This window comes from Nyctereutes procyonoides, unplaced genomic scaffold (assembly GCF_905146905.1).
Source record: "Nyctereutes procyonoides isolate TBG_1078 unplaced genomic scaffold, NYPRO_anot_genome, whole genome shotgun sequence".
Classification (NCBI taxonomy): Eukaryota; Metazoa; Chordata; class Mammalia; order Carnivora; family Canidae; genus Nyctereutes; species Nyctereutes procyonoides.
Window position 1 is genome coordinate 60127442 of NW_026575126.1, and position 15198 is coordinate 60142639.

Below are 15198 nucleotides of genomic sequence, written 5' to 3' on the forward strand. Positions count from 1 at the left end.
ACAAACTGATTATTACTTCTTGTAATAGGCCCTGAAGACAGGGCCCCAAATCATCAAATCCAGGCAATGAAAACATGTCCCAAAGTCAGCTTGTTTTTTTTTTTTTAAGAGATTCAAGTGACTTATTTTAGCATAGTCACAGACTATTCTGCTTGACCTGTATTTATGCAGATAGCATAAGAGGTGTTTGCTAAAGCATAACTTTACCCTTGGTTAATAAATTTAAATTTAAATTGGTTGTTGGACTACTGAGTAGATGTTGTGTCATTTATGATGTCTACTGAGGTTAGAGACAAGTTTTGGATCATCTTTTCCAGCAGTATTATCCCTCTCTGGGAAGCTTATATTGTATGCATGATAAAGGAGTAGGTAATCCTTCTTGGGAGTTTTCCTGAGTAGTTGTTCTTGTCTCATTTCAGAGATTTCTAGGTACCATTTTCAGAAAAACATGATCCACTGGAGAGGTGATAGTTAAAAATATCTGAGAGGCTCTAACAATTACCCTGAATATGCAGGATACTGCATAGTGTAGTGTGCAGCAGCAGGTAAAAGCTTGATGTCTGAATAAGAAGTAGGACCCCAGTGAGGCATAATTGAATTGAGAGATAACTACCATTTATCACAGTAAGAGTATATGATTTTTGGACTCTTGAGGTGGATAGATTCCTTGAATGGAGTTATACAATTACTGTAAGTAGGTTAGAGTGTCTGTAGCAAGAATAACTCCCACATTAGTTCCATTCCTAATAACCTAGGTTTAACTGGTAGGCATATAATGACTTTAGCAAAAGCATTTTGTTCATGTCCAATTTTTATAGGACCAAACTTTGGAATTAATTATGTGAGGAAAACTTAAGACCAGAAAGGACTTGTGGAAGGAAATTTACCTTCTGAAGTATTTGAAGCTATTACTTTTTTTCTTTTTTGGTCAGAAAGATTAGGTGGTGAGGCAACAGATCTAGCAATGAGTTACATTCAGAGCAATACAAATAAATAAGTATTGGTGAGGATGTGGAAAAAAGGGAACCCTCATGAACTGTTGGTAGGAATGTTAATTGGTACAAGCACTATGGAAAACAGTTTGGGGGCAGCCTGGATGGCTCAGTGGTATAGCGCTGCCTTCGGTCCAGGGTGTGATCCTGGAGACCCGGGATCGAGTCCCACATCAGGCTCCCTGCATGAAGCCTGCTTCTCCCTCTGCCTGTGTTTCTGCCTCTCTCTCTCTCTCTCTCTCTCTCTCTCTCTCTGTGTCTCTATGAATAAATAAATAAAATCTTAAAAAAAAAAGAAAACAGTATGGAAGTTCCTCAAAAAAATTAAAAATAGAAACACCACATGATCTAGTAATTCCACTGCTGGGCACTTACCCAAAGAAGATGAAAACACTAATTTGAAATGATATATGTACCCCTAGGTTTATTGTAGCATTACAATAGCCAAGATATGGAAGTAACCGAAGTGTCCATCAATAGATGAATGGATAAAGAAGGTATGATATACACACACAATGTAATATTACTCAGCCATATAAAACGATGAGATCTTGTCATGTGCAACAATATAGATGGACCTAGAGGATATTATGCTAAGTGAAATAAAAGACATAGAAAGACAAATACCATATGATTTCACTTATATGTAGAATCTAAAAAAAGTAAATGAAAAAACAAACAAAAAAACAGAAGCAGACTCATAAATACAGAGAACTGGTGGTTGTCAGATGAGAGAGGGTGGAGGGGATGGGCAAAATAGGTGAAGAAGATTAACAAGCACAAACCTCTAGTTAATAAATAAATAAGTCATACAGATGGAAAGTACAACATAGGGAAATATAGTCAATAATAATAATGCAGTCAAAAATACTATAATATTGTTAGATGCTTACTACAACATATTCTTGTGGTGAGCATTAAGTAATATATAGAACTGTCCAATCACTACATTGTACACCTGCAACTAACATAATAACATTGTATGTCAACTGTACTTTAAAAATGGAAAAATAAAAATAAATTTAAAATGGTATATCGTAGCTCAGTTGGTTCAGTGGCCAGCTCTTGATTTTGGCTCAGGCCACGATCTCAGGGGCCTGGGATCAAGCCCTGCATTGGGCTCCACCCTTAGCAGGGAAACTCCTTGAAGATTCTCCATCCCTCTCCTTCTGTACCTCCCCTCCCCTCTCTTTCCTTCTCTCTCGAATAAATAAATAAATCTTTTTAAAAACTTGTATATTGTACTTTACTTAGATTGGTGATAGGTAACATTTAATATATGTGATTTTAATATTTTTATAATATGCACATTGTAAAATAAACATTGCCTACCTATCTGTGAAAAAAACTCAGAGCAGTAGCTAAGATTTGAGAAATAGGCACCAGCATATTTTTTTTCTTAAGTTAAAGAAAGAAACCACCAGGGGGCAAATGGAATGGAATAAGGATACAGAAGATCATAGTAAGAAAAGTTTAGTCAGGGACACCTGGGTGGCTCAGCAGTTGAGTGTCTGCCTTGGGCTCAGGGCATGATCCTGGAGTCCCAGGATCAAGTCCCCCATCTGGCTCCCTGCATGGAGCCTGCTTCTCCCTCTGCCTGTGTCTCTGCCTCTCTCTCTTTCTCTGTCTCTCATGAATAAATAAATAAAATCTTAAAAAAAAAAAAACAAAGAAAACTTTAGTCAGTTAAAGAGGGGATGTTAAAGACAGTAATAGATAAGATTTCTAAGAGAACAAAGGGTACTGAAGGATAAAGGGTACAAAAGGATACTGAAGAATTAAAAAACTAATCTTGTTCTGTTGTCTTCTGCAGAAGCTGTTCAATTAGTACCTTGTTCCATCATGTGGGACAGACACTGCCCACAGTCAGCAGCTTCTAGGGAATTGCTAAGAATCCTGTGTGAGGTCCCCTAATGGATTAGATGGCCAGTACTCAGGAGAAAGTGATTTATGTCTTCTTATTTGGGAAATATGAGTCCAGGGATCAACAACTTAGAGTTTATTGTTGTGTTATCTGTTAAAGGTCCTTTTCGTAGAGGTTCATGGGCAGTTTCTTCCTGATTCTTTTCCAGAAGACCAAATCTCTAGGTATCAGATCGTGCAGAGCTGCTTAGGTGAGTGTTTTGGCAGTACAATACAATTAGTGATAAGTCTGGAGGTATTATACCAGTCCCTGCAGAAATTAGTCATATAAGTTTATAGCAGGATCAATCTAGGACTGAAGTAATTCCCAGATGCACAGGGCAGTTAACTCAGAAGGAAATATCTTGTGGATCCTGGAGGGAATGGATCTTATACCATAGGCAATGGCAAAGCCTGAGGTTTCTGATAGTTCAGTTTTGAATTTCTTTAGTTCTCTTATTTTTTTTTTTTAGATTTTGTTTATTTATTCATGAGAGACACAGACAGAGAGAGAGAGAGAGGCAGAGACACAGGCAGAGAGAGAGAAGCAGGCTCTGTGCAGGAAGCCCCTTGTAAGACTCGATCCTGGGACTCCGGGATCATGCCCTGAGCCAAACTGCTGAGCCATCCAGGCATCCCAGTTCTCTTATTTTTGCTGATGATGGTGGATGATACAAAAAGTTTTATTTTCCAAGTAAAAGAAATTAAGAAAATAATGGTACCAGAGAACTATGTGTTTTTGCTACCAGAGAGATAAATTGAGACCCTTCCTCTTGGAAACTTTAAAGTCATTTTCTTCTCTACTAGTATGTGCACAGCTCTCTAGCATGAGAAAGCCTCAATCCATCCTGAGAATAAACAATAACCAGAACCTACTCATAGTTCATTTGGAGTTGTTCACAGGGCCTGGAGGCTTTGATTCCTGTTCATGTCCTACCTTTATAGTATTGCAGGGAACATGTCATTAGTTAGGGCATGCATTGGAAACATCCTCTAATGTTAACCCTGAAAGTCACCCCCACCCATGTCAGTTCAATATTGTCAATTTATCTCTGCTATGTGGGCAAATTCAAGAAGCATTCTTACTAAACTCCACTTTGACTATGCTTACCTCTTGGATAACAATAAAACATCTAAAAGTTATTAATTTGCTGTCCACTTTAGAGGGAGATGTCAGGAAATCTCTGTTTCTTTTTCAAAATTTAATCACTTTTTATTTGGAAATAATAATAGATTCACAAGTAATTCCAGTAATTCCACTGCTGGGCATTTACCCAAAGAAATGAAAACAATCCTGATGGTAATATCTTACATCACCACATTACGGGGTCACAATCAGGAAAGTGATACTGGTACAATCCACAGACTATTCAGATTTCACCAGTTTTATGTGCATTCATTTGTGTTTGTCTGTATATATGCAGTTCTGTGCACATATTGAATTTTATCACATGTAGATTCATGTAGCCACACCACCAGCGAGATCCAGAATTGTTTAGTATATGTGTTGCCAAAGTGAGCATCAAGATACAGAATTGTTGCATCACCACAAAGATCCTTCAATTATCCCTTTATGGTCACATGCATCCCCTCTCCCTGCCCAATCCTATCTCCTTTTTTTTTTTTAAGATATTATTTATTCATGAGAGACACAGAGAAAGAGACAGAGACACAGGCAGAGGGAGAAGCAGGCTCCATGCAGGGAGCCTGATGCAGGACTCAATCCTGAGACCCTGGGATCATGCCCTGAGCCAAAGGCAGACACTCAACCGCTAAGCCACCCAGGCATCCCTCCCCAATCCTTTTTTTTTTTAAGAATATATCTCTTTTATTTATTTATTTTTTATTTATTTATGATAGTCACACACTCGGGGGGGGGGCAGAGAGAGAAACAGGCTCCATGCATCGGGAGCCCGACATGGGACTCGATCCCGAGTCTCCAGGATTGCGCCCTGGGCCAAAGGCAGGCGCCAAACCGCTGCGCCACCCAGGGATCCCTCCCTCCCCAATCCTATCTTAACCTTGATAACCAATGAACCAATTTATTTTCATAAATAAAAAAATAAAAAAATAAAAAAAAAAAAAACTCGATCCCGAGTCTCCAGGATTGCGCCCTGGGCCAAAGGCAGGCGCCAAACCGCTGCGCCACCCAGGGATCCCTCCCTCCCCAATCCTATCTTAACCTTGATAACCAATAAACCAATTTATTTTCATAAATAAAAAAAATAAAAAATAAAAAAAAAAATTTAAAAAAAAAAAAAACTGAGCACATCAGGGGACTATGAGGAGTGGATCTGAGGACAAACAGGCCCAGAACCCACACAATAGCATATGTGAGTGTTCAATTTTACATGGTAATGCCACACTGATTTTTTTTAAATTTTTATTTATTTATGATAGTCACACAGAGAGAGAGAGAGGCAGAGACACAGGCAGAGGGAGAAGCAGGCTCCATGCACCGGGAGCCCGACGTGGGACTCAATCCCGGGTCTCCAGGATCGCGCCCTGGGTCAAAGGCAGGCGCTAAACCGCTGTGCCACCCAGGGATCCCTACACTGATTTTCTTAAGTTAGAATTTGTTTCCAGTGCATTTTGAAATCATGAATTAACCTGAAAATGTAAACCTACTGCCAGTATAAATATTTATTTTATTATCTTTCATCAGCTTACAGGTCTGGTGAAAGTAATTAATTTACCATCTGAACTGATGTAATATCTGAAACAAGCTTATAAGGATAAGTCCAAGATTGTGATAACATAGGCTGCTTGGAATTTTTTGGTTTTCTTCCTTTTTGAAATTATTAATTGTGGCAAAATACACATATGATAAATGTTATCTATGGCTTGGCATCTCAGCCATTCAAAAAAATTTTTTTTCAGCTTATTTATTTTTGCGAGAGAGAGAGAGAGCTCACATATGTGAGTGAGCATGAGCAGGAAGGAGGGGCAGAGGGAGAAGCAGACTCCTCACTCAGCAGGGAGCCCAATGTAGGACTCAATCCCAGGACCCTGGTATCATGAACTGAGCCGAAGGCAGACGCTTAACTAACTGAGCCACCCAGGTGTCCACATCTTAGCCATTTTTGACTGTATGGTTCGGTACACTTTTAAGGTATTGCTCAGTAGTGTTAAGTACATCACCTTGTTGTGCAACCATCACAACCATCCATCTCCAGAAATTTTTTTCATCTTGCAAAACTGAAACTCTGTAATTAAGTAATGACTCCCTATCCTCCTTTCCCACCAGCCCCTGGAAACCACTATTCTACTTTCTGTCTCTTTGAATTTAACTTCTCTAGTATCTCATAACATTGGAATCATACAGCATTTTGTCTTTTTGTGATTGGCTTATTTCACTTAGCATCATGTCCTCAAGGTTCATGTTAGAGCAGCTGTCACAATTTCCTCCTTTTTAAGGCTGAATAATATTTCATTGTATGTAGATACCATATCGGTCTATCCATTCATCTGTTGATGAGCCCCTTGGGTTGCTTCTACTTTTTGGCTCTTGTGAATATGCTCCCATAAATATGGATGTGCAAACATCTCTTTGAGACTCTACTTTCAATTATTTTGGGTATATATCCAGAAGTGGGATTGCTGGGTCATATGATAGGTCTATTTTTTAATTTTTTGAAGAGCTAATATATTATTTTTCATATAGCTGCACAAATTTATACTCCTACCAGCAGTGTATAATTTCACCATTTCTTTGCCAATACTTGCTATCCACCTCTCTTTTATAGTAGCCATCCTAATAGATATAAAGTGGTAACTAATTATAGTTTTGACTTGGTATTCCCCTAATGATTAGTAATGTTGAGCATCTTTTCATGTGTTGTTGGTCATTTGTCTATCTTCTTTGGAGAAATATCTATTCAAGTGCTTTGCACACTTTAATAAGGTTAATTTTTGGTTGTTGCTGTTGTTGAGTTACAGGAGTTCTTTATATATCTCAGATATTAAGTCTTTAGCAGATACTAGATTGTCAAATATTTCTTCCCATTCTAGGAGTTGTCTCCTCATTCTGTTGTATCATCCTTTGATGCACAGAAATTTTAAATTTTTATGTAGTCCTGTTTAGTTTATTTTTTCTTTTTTCTTTTCTCTTTTGCCTGTGGTTTTGGTGTCTTATTTAAGAAATCATTGCAAAAAAAAAAAAAAAAGAAAAAAAAGAAATCATTGCCAAATCCAACATCATGAAGCTTTTCCCCTATGTTTTCTTCTAACAGTATAATTTCAGGTCATATATTTAGTTCTTCCATGCATTTAGAATAAACTTTTGTATATGGTGTAAGGTAAACATTTAACTTCATTCTTTTGCATTGAATATCCACTTTTCCCAACACCAGTTGTTGAAAAGACTAGCTTTCCCCCATTGAATGATATTGGTCTTCTTGTTGAAAATCATTTGGCCATATGTTTGAGGATTTATTTCTGGACTCTCTATTCTATTTCATTGGTCTATATGTCTATCCTATGCCGTTTTGCCACACTGTTTTGATTACTATAGCTTTGTAACACATTTTGAAATCAGGAAGTGTGAGATCTACAATTCTTTTCTTTTTCAAAATAATTCTGGTTATTAAGGGTCCATTGAGATTCCATTATGAATTTTAGGATGGATTGTCCTATTTCTGTAAAAATCACTGTTGGGCTTTAGATGGATTTGAGTGGTATCAACATCTTAATAATATTAAGTCTTCCAACTCAAGGGACGCCTGGCTGGCTCAGCAGTTAAGCATCTGCCTTTGGCTCAGGGCATGATCCCAGGATCCGGGATGGAGTCCCACATCAGGCTCCTTGCATGGAGCCTGCTTCTCCCTCTGCCTATGTCTCTGCCTCTCTCTCTCTTTCTGTGTCTCTCATGAATAAATAAATAAAATCTTTAAAAAAATATTAAGTCTTCCAACTCATAAACATGGATGTCTTTCTATTTATTTGGGTCTTCCTTAATTTCTTTCAGCAACATTTTGTAGTTTTCAGTGTACAAGCTCTTTGTCTCCTTAGTTAAGCTTATTCCTAGGTATTTTATTATTTTTGATGCTCTTGTAAATGGAATTGTTTTCTTAATTTCATTTTCAGATTGCTCATTGTCAGTGTATAGAAACACAACTGATTTTCGTGTGTTGATTTTGTATCCTACAACTTTGTTAAATTCCTTTATTAAATTTAATAGTTTTTTGTGGAATCTTTAGGACTTTCTACATATAAGAAGATCATGTCATTTTTGAACAAAGATAATTTTACTGGGGCATGTAGGTGGTGCAGCTAGTTAAGCATCCAAATCTTGATTTCGGCTCAGGTCACAATCTCAAGGTCATGAAGTCAAGCCCCGTATCAGGCTCCATGCTCAGCACACAGTCTACTTAGTTTCTCTCCCTCTCCCCCTACCCCTTCTCACTCTCTCTCTTCAAAATAAATAAATAAATCTTTTTTAAAAAGATAATTTTACTTCTTCCTTTCCAATATTGATGGCTTTTTTTTTCTTTCTAATTTGGATGATTTTTTTCTCTTGCCTAACTGCTTTAGCTAGGACTTCCAGTACTATGTTAAATAGAAATGGCAATAGCAGGCATTCTCATTATTTTTCTGATCTTAGAGGAAAAGCTTTCAGTCTTTCATTATTAAGTATCATAATGTTAGGTATTGGTATTTTTCTTTTTTAAGTAAGATTTATCAACAAACACAATTAAAGCAGGGATGTACATGGGAATCTCTAGAAGATCCTTCCAGGATTTGCTAGCTGCCTAGTAGAGAAAAACAGTCATGGGCTTCTCCTTCTTTGTGTAAGAAAGAAGGTGGTTGGGTTTATAGTAGTGATAGACAGTAATGTATAAAAGGAAAATAATGGCCTATCTGCCACTTGAGAAGTGTTGAATGTTTCCTGTCAGTAGACAAGTCTTTAAAATAGGGGACCATACAGTTAGCAGAGACCTTAGAACTAAATCAAGGGAAAGTTTCACACATTCTGCCTATGTTTCTATACCTCTTAGACAAAGTATATATGCCTTGGCTATTGGATCTAATGAAAAACTGGCATAAGCAGTAGGCTTCTGATGATCCCCCATGTAATTGACCAGTACCCCTAACACTTGTTCAGAATTTTCATGAACAAAAGGGGAAGATGCTTGTGGATCTAAAATCCTGGAAACAGATCTTTTTGTAGATAGTTATACCAGTCTTTGTGCTTAAAAATTACTATGCCTTTTTTTAACTGAAAAGTATAAAATCATTGACTGATATTTATATTAATTTATACTTTATTCATGTGTAAATATCAGGAAGAAAGCTTTCCTTTGATTCAGTAATTTAAAAAAAATTTTTTTTTAATTTATTTATGATAGTCACAGAGAGAGAGAGGCAGAGAGGCAGAGACACAGGCAGAGGGAGAAGCAGGCTCCATGCACCAGGAGCCCGACGTGGGACTCGATCCCGGGTCTCCAGGATGGCGCCCTGGGCCAAAGGCAGGCGCCAAACCGCTGCGCCACCCAGGGATCCCCGATTCAGTAATTTTTTAAAAATTATGCATATAGAAGACAAAAGAATTCTCATAATAGTTTTGAATTAATTAAAATTTGGATAATTCCAGATAAACCTGATTATTCCTATTGTTCCTCATTTTCTTTTTTTTTTAAAGATTTTATTTATTTATTCACGATATACACAGAGAGAGAGAGAGAGGCAGAGACACAGGCAGAGGGAAAAGCAGGCTCCATGCCAGGAGCCCAATGCGGGACTTGATCTCAAGACTCAGTAATCGTGCCCTGGGCCAAAGGCAGGCGCCAAACCGCTGAGCCACCCAGGGATCCCCTGTTCCTCATTTTCTATGGTAAGGAAGAAGGGATGCCTGAGTGGCTCAATGGGTTAGGCGTCTGCCTTTAGCTCAGGGAGTGATCCCAGAGTCCTGGGTTTGAGTCCCACATGGGGATCCCTACATGGAGCCTGCTTCTCCCTCTGCCTGTGTCTCTCATGAATAAATAAATAAAATGTTTTTTAAAGTAAAATAAAGAAGAAGATTTCTGCGTTACTTAATGGCCATTTTAGAAAATCCAAAGATAGTTTAGGCATAAAAAAGAGGCTGAAAGTGTTATTAGTCTAAATTTGAGGCCTGAATTTTAGAAAGGCAAAATAAAGAATAGTTACAGAGGAAATAATATATAAGAAACAAATATCTAAAAAAAAATTTATAGGCAATGTAAAAACACACAGCCATGAGCAACAATGGTTATTAGGAACTTAACTTTTTTTAATTTTTTTAAATTTATTTATGATAGTCACAGAGAGAGAGAGAGAGGCAGAGACACAGGCAGAGGGAGAAGCAGGCTCCATGCACCGGGAGCCCGACGTGGGATTCGATCCTGGGTCTCCAGGATCGCGCCCTGGGCCAAAGGCAGGCGCCAAACCGCTGCGCCACCCAGGGATCCCTGGAACTTAACTTTTTTTCAAAAATAAGGACTCTTTTCAAAAATGACTAAGAGTATATTTAAAAAGCACCAAAGAATCAAGAATCCTAAAATTTTTATGACACCACAAAAGACCCTGAGTAGCCAAAGCAATCTTGAGGAAGATGAACAAAATGGGAGGTATCACTATTCCAGATCTCAAGCTATACTACAAAGCTACAGTAATCAAAACAGTATGGTACTGGCACAAAAACAGACACATAAATCAATGGAACAGAAAAGACCCTAGAAATAAACTCACATTTATATGGTTAATTAATCTACAACAAAGGAGGCAAGTATATACAATAGGGAAGGACAGTCTCTTCAATTATTTTTTTTTAAAGATTTATTTATTTATTCATTCAGAGAGAGCGAAGAGAGAGGCAGAGACACAGGCAGAGGGAGAAGCAGGCTCCATGCAGGAAGCCCGATGTGGGACTCGATCCCGGGTCTCCAGGATCACACCCCAGGCTGCAGGCGGCGCTAAACCGCTGCGCTACCAGGGCTGCCCTTTTTTTTTTTTTTTTTTTTTTCAGTCTCTTCAATTAATGGTGTCGGGGAAACTGGACAACCACACGCAAAACTAGGCGACTTTCTTACACCACACACAAAAATAACCTCAAAATGGATTAAAGACCTAAAAGTGAGACCTGAAACCATAAAACTTCTTAAAGAACACATAGGGTGGGAATCCCTGGGTGGCTTGGCGGTTTGGCGCCTGCCTTCAGCCCGGAGCGTGATCCTGGGGTCCTGGGATCGAGTACCACGCTGGGCTACTTGCATGGAGCTGGCTTTTCCCTCTGCCTGTGTCTCTGCTCTCTCTCTCTCTCTCTCTCTCTCTCTCTCTCTCTCTTTTCTCTGTTTCTCATGAATGAATAAATAAAAGCTTAAAAAAAAAGAACACATAGGGAGTAATCTCTTAGACATCAGCCTTAGCAACATTTTTCTAGATGTGTCTCCTCAAGCAAGAAAAACAGAAGAAAAATAACCTATTGGAACTAAAATAAAATAAAAAACTTTAGCAGAGGAAGCTATTGGCAAAATAAAAAGGCAACCTACTAAATGCAAGAAGATATTTGTAAATGGCATATCAAATATATATTTGAACTATATAAAGAATGTATACAACACCAAAAAACAATCTGATTTAAAAATACGCAGAGGATCTGAATAGACATTTTTCTAAAGAAGACATAGATGGCCAATAGATACATGAGAAGATGCTCAACATCACTAATCATCAGTGAAATGCAAACCAAAACTACAAGGATATATCACATCACACCAGTCAGAATGGCTAGTATCAAAAAGACAAGAAAAAAAAAGTGTTGGTGAGAATATGGAGAAGAGGGAACCCTGGTGCACAGTCATTGCAAACGTAAACTGACATAACCACTGTGGAAAATAGTATGGAGGGTCCTCAAAAATAGAAATACCATATGATCCAATAATTCTACTACTGAGTATTGATTCAAAGAAAATGAAAATACTAATTCAAAAAGATACATATAACCCTATGTTTATTGAAGCATTATTTACAATAGCTAAGATATGGAAACAACCCAAGTGTCCATTGGATAAATGGATGAAGAAGATATGGCAGGTATACACAGTGGAATATTAGCCATAAAAAAGAAAGAAATCCTGCCATTTGTGACAACATGGATAGACTTTGAGGGCATTATGCCAAGTGAAATAAGTTAGAGAAGGAGAAATATCATGTGATTTCACTTATCTGTAGAATCTTAAAACAAACAAAACTCATAGAAACCGAACAGACTGGTGGTTGAAAGAGGGTTGTGGATGAAGGTTGTCAAGAAGTACAAACTTCCAATTATAAGACAAATAAGTTCTGGGGATGTAATGTACAACATGGTAACTATTTAAAAAAGAAAAAAAATAAGGTAAATCATATGTGAAAACTATGATTTATTTAACTTTTAAAATCAATAAAAAGGGGCACTTGGGTAGCACAGGTGGTTAGGCATCCAGCTCTCTCTCTCTCTCTTTTTTTTTTTTAAGATTTATTTATTTATTCGAGAGAGAGGGAGTGAGCACGAGCAGGAGGGGTAGAGGCAGAGGGAGAGAGAATCTCAAGCCGAGTGCGGAGCTCCACCCAGGGCTCAATCCCACGATCCAAGATCACAACTCAAGCTGAAACCAAGAGTCAGAAGCCAAACCAACTGTGCCACCCAGGTGCCCCTAAGCATCTGACTCTTGATCTCAGCTCATGACTTGATCACAGGGTCATGAGTTCAAGCCTCATGTTGGGCTCCAGGTGAGTATGAAGCCTACTTTAAAAAAAATCAATATAAAAAATATGAAGGTTTAAATCATGAGAAAACTAACCCTGATCTTATACCAACCAGAATATTGTGCTGGTATTATTTTTACATGGCAAACTAACATTTAAAGATACTGGATTAGGCCAAAAGCTCTTCTTGTATCTTAGAACTAAGGCCTTTTCTTATCTTGTACTATAACACAGCCTATTACATAAATACACTTTTCAGTGCCCACAAAGGAAACATAGGTAGTTTAACAATTCATTTACACATTTGATTACATAACTAGACTAGATGTTCCTAGCATGCACACATACAATTTTTTTTATTAATCTTTAAAGTTTTCCAAGAGAAGAAAATGAGAGGGAGATATTTCAGACAAATATAAAATTATCATTCTAAAAGGCTAATCTGGGGATCCCTGGGTGGCTCAGTGGTTTAGCGCCTGCCTTCAGCCCGGGGCATGATCCCGGAGTTCCGGGATCGAGTCCTAGGATCGAGTCCCCCATCAGGCTCCCTGTGTGGAGCCTGCTTCTCCCTCTGCCTGTGTCTCTGCCTCTGTGTGTCTCTCATGAATAAATAAATGACACACACACACACACACACACACACAGAGGCAGAGACACAGGCAGAGGGAAAAGCAGGCTCCACGCAGGGAGCCCGATGTGGGACTCAATCCCGGGACCCCAGGATCATGCCCCGAGTTAAAGGCAAGACGCCCAACTGCTGAGCCACCCAGGTGCCCTCCATTTGTTTGTTTGTTTGTTTGTTTCTTGAAGTAGGCTCCACATCCAATGTAGTACTTGAACTCACAACCTTGAGATCAAAGAGTACCAAGCTCTACTGACTGAGCCAACCAGGCACCCCATAAAATCTCTCCTTTTATTTTATTTTTTTAAAAGATTTATTTATTTATGATAGACATAGAGAGAGAGGCAGAGACACAGGAGGAGGGAGAAACAGGCCCCATCCCGGGAGCCCGACGTGGGACTCGATCCCAGGACTGCAGGATCGCGCCCTGGGCCAAAGGCAGGCGCTAAACCGCTGAGCCACCCAGGGATCCCAAAATCTCTCCTTTTAACAAACAAGACAATCTCCTCATGAGGGTTTCTTTTCTTTTTTTCTTGGTTTTTGTTCTTCTTGTTGTTCTGAGGTACCTCTCAAATAAACAATTGTTAGGGCTGCTACAATTCTAACTTGTCCCTAGTGAGATTCTGTCAGAGAGGTAAGGGTATAAATTAGTGTAATTGTGAAGAGGAAGCAGATATTTGGCCCAGTTTTAGATGAGACAAGGCTCCATAAGGATAGTGCTGTGTAACCTTGTATCTGCAGAACTTGGCCAAAAGCCAATTATCATTGACAGGGCCAGAAAAATGTCTTGATTCTGGGGAGAAGAATGAAACAAAGTAGTTTCCAGGAACACAAAATTGAGGAAAAATTCCTTATAGCAATTTAAAATGGCAATCTAAGGGGTGCCTAGGTGGCTCGGTTAAGCATCTGCCTTTGGCTCAGGTCATGATCCCAGGGTGCTGGGATCAATTCCTGCCCAGGGCTCCCTGCTCAGTGGGGAGCCTGCTTCTCCCTCTTCCTCTTCCCCTCCCCTTCTGATCATGTGCTCGTGCGCGCGCTCTCTCTCTCTCTCTCTTTCAAATAAATAAAATCTTAAATAAGTAAATAAAATGGCAATCTGAGGCAAAGTTTAAAGACACTGGTCTGAGGATCTTTTGAATTCCACAGCCTATAACACTGGTTGTAGTACAGACTTACTAGACATTGGTTAATGGAGTGATTTGTCTGGTTTATTCTGGTAACAAGTAACACTCAAGCATGCTAACTAATTATATGACCCCTGAGTGGTTGGCGTCTCCAGCTTCTTAGAGGGACAAGTGGTGTTCAATCACTAGAGTTTGAGCAATAACAGATTTGTGATGTCCTTAGACATTCAGGGCTGCATATCTGTCCTTTCCCTAGAAACGTTTCCTCTTATAGACAAATGGCATTCAAAACAATAGACAAGAGAGGACAGATCATAGGGGCAGATATAAAAAGCCAAAAACAATTTAACCAAAGAAAAATAAAAATCTAATTAGATAACCATGAACCAAAGGGGACCTTTTTGCAAGGAAAACAAAATCTCAATACTTAAGGGTCTTAATAAAACATCAGAGCTCACATTTAGTGAGAACTTACCTCCCAGCCATGGGCAGGATGGCATCTCAAACAGTTAGAGACACAAAGTGTTTCAGATGTGCACATTATTACTAGAGTTGAGGGTCCCAGTCCAAGTTTGTGAAGGCTTCAGCTGAAACTCTGTAGATTCCTCTTTTCTGACAATGCCCTCCAGCCAAAGACCAGCAGGAGCACACCTGTGGTTGAACAAGGAAGATGGCACACCATGGGGAACCCATCATGGACATCTCAGCAAAATGTGTTAGAAAGGACTTATTATAGGATTTGGGCTTATGTTAGATTCTCGAGGAGAGCTCAAGAAAGGGGAGATTTGCTTCAGGTTGGATGTTGTCAGGAAGTGGTGATAATTCTTTTTGGTTATCTTAATAAATCTCATCTAGA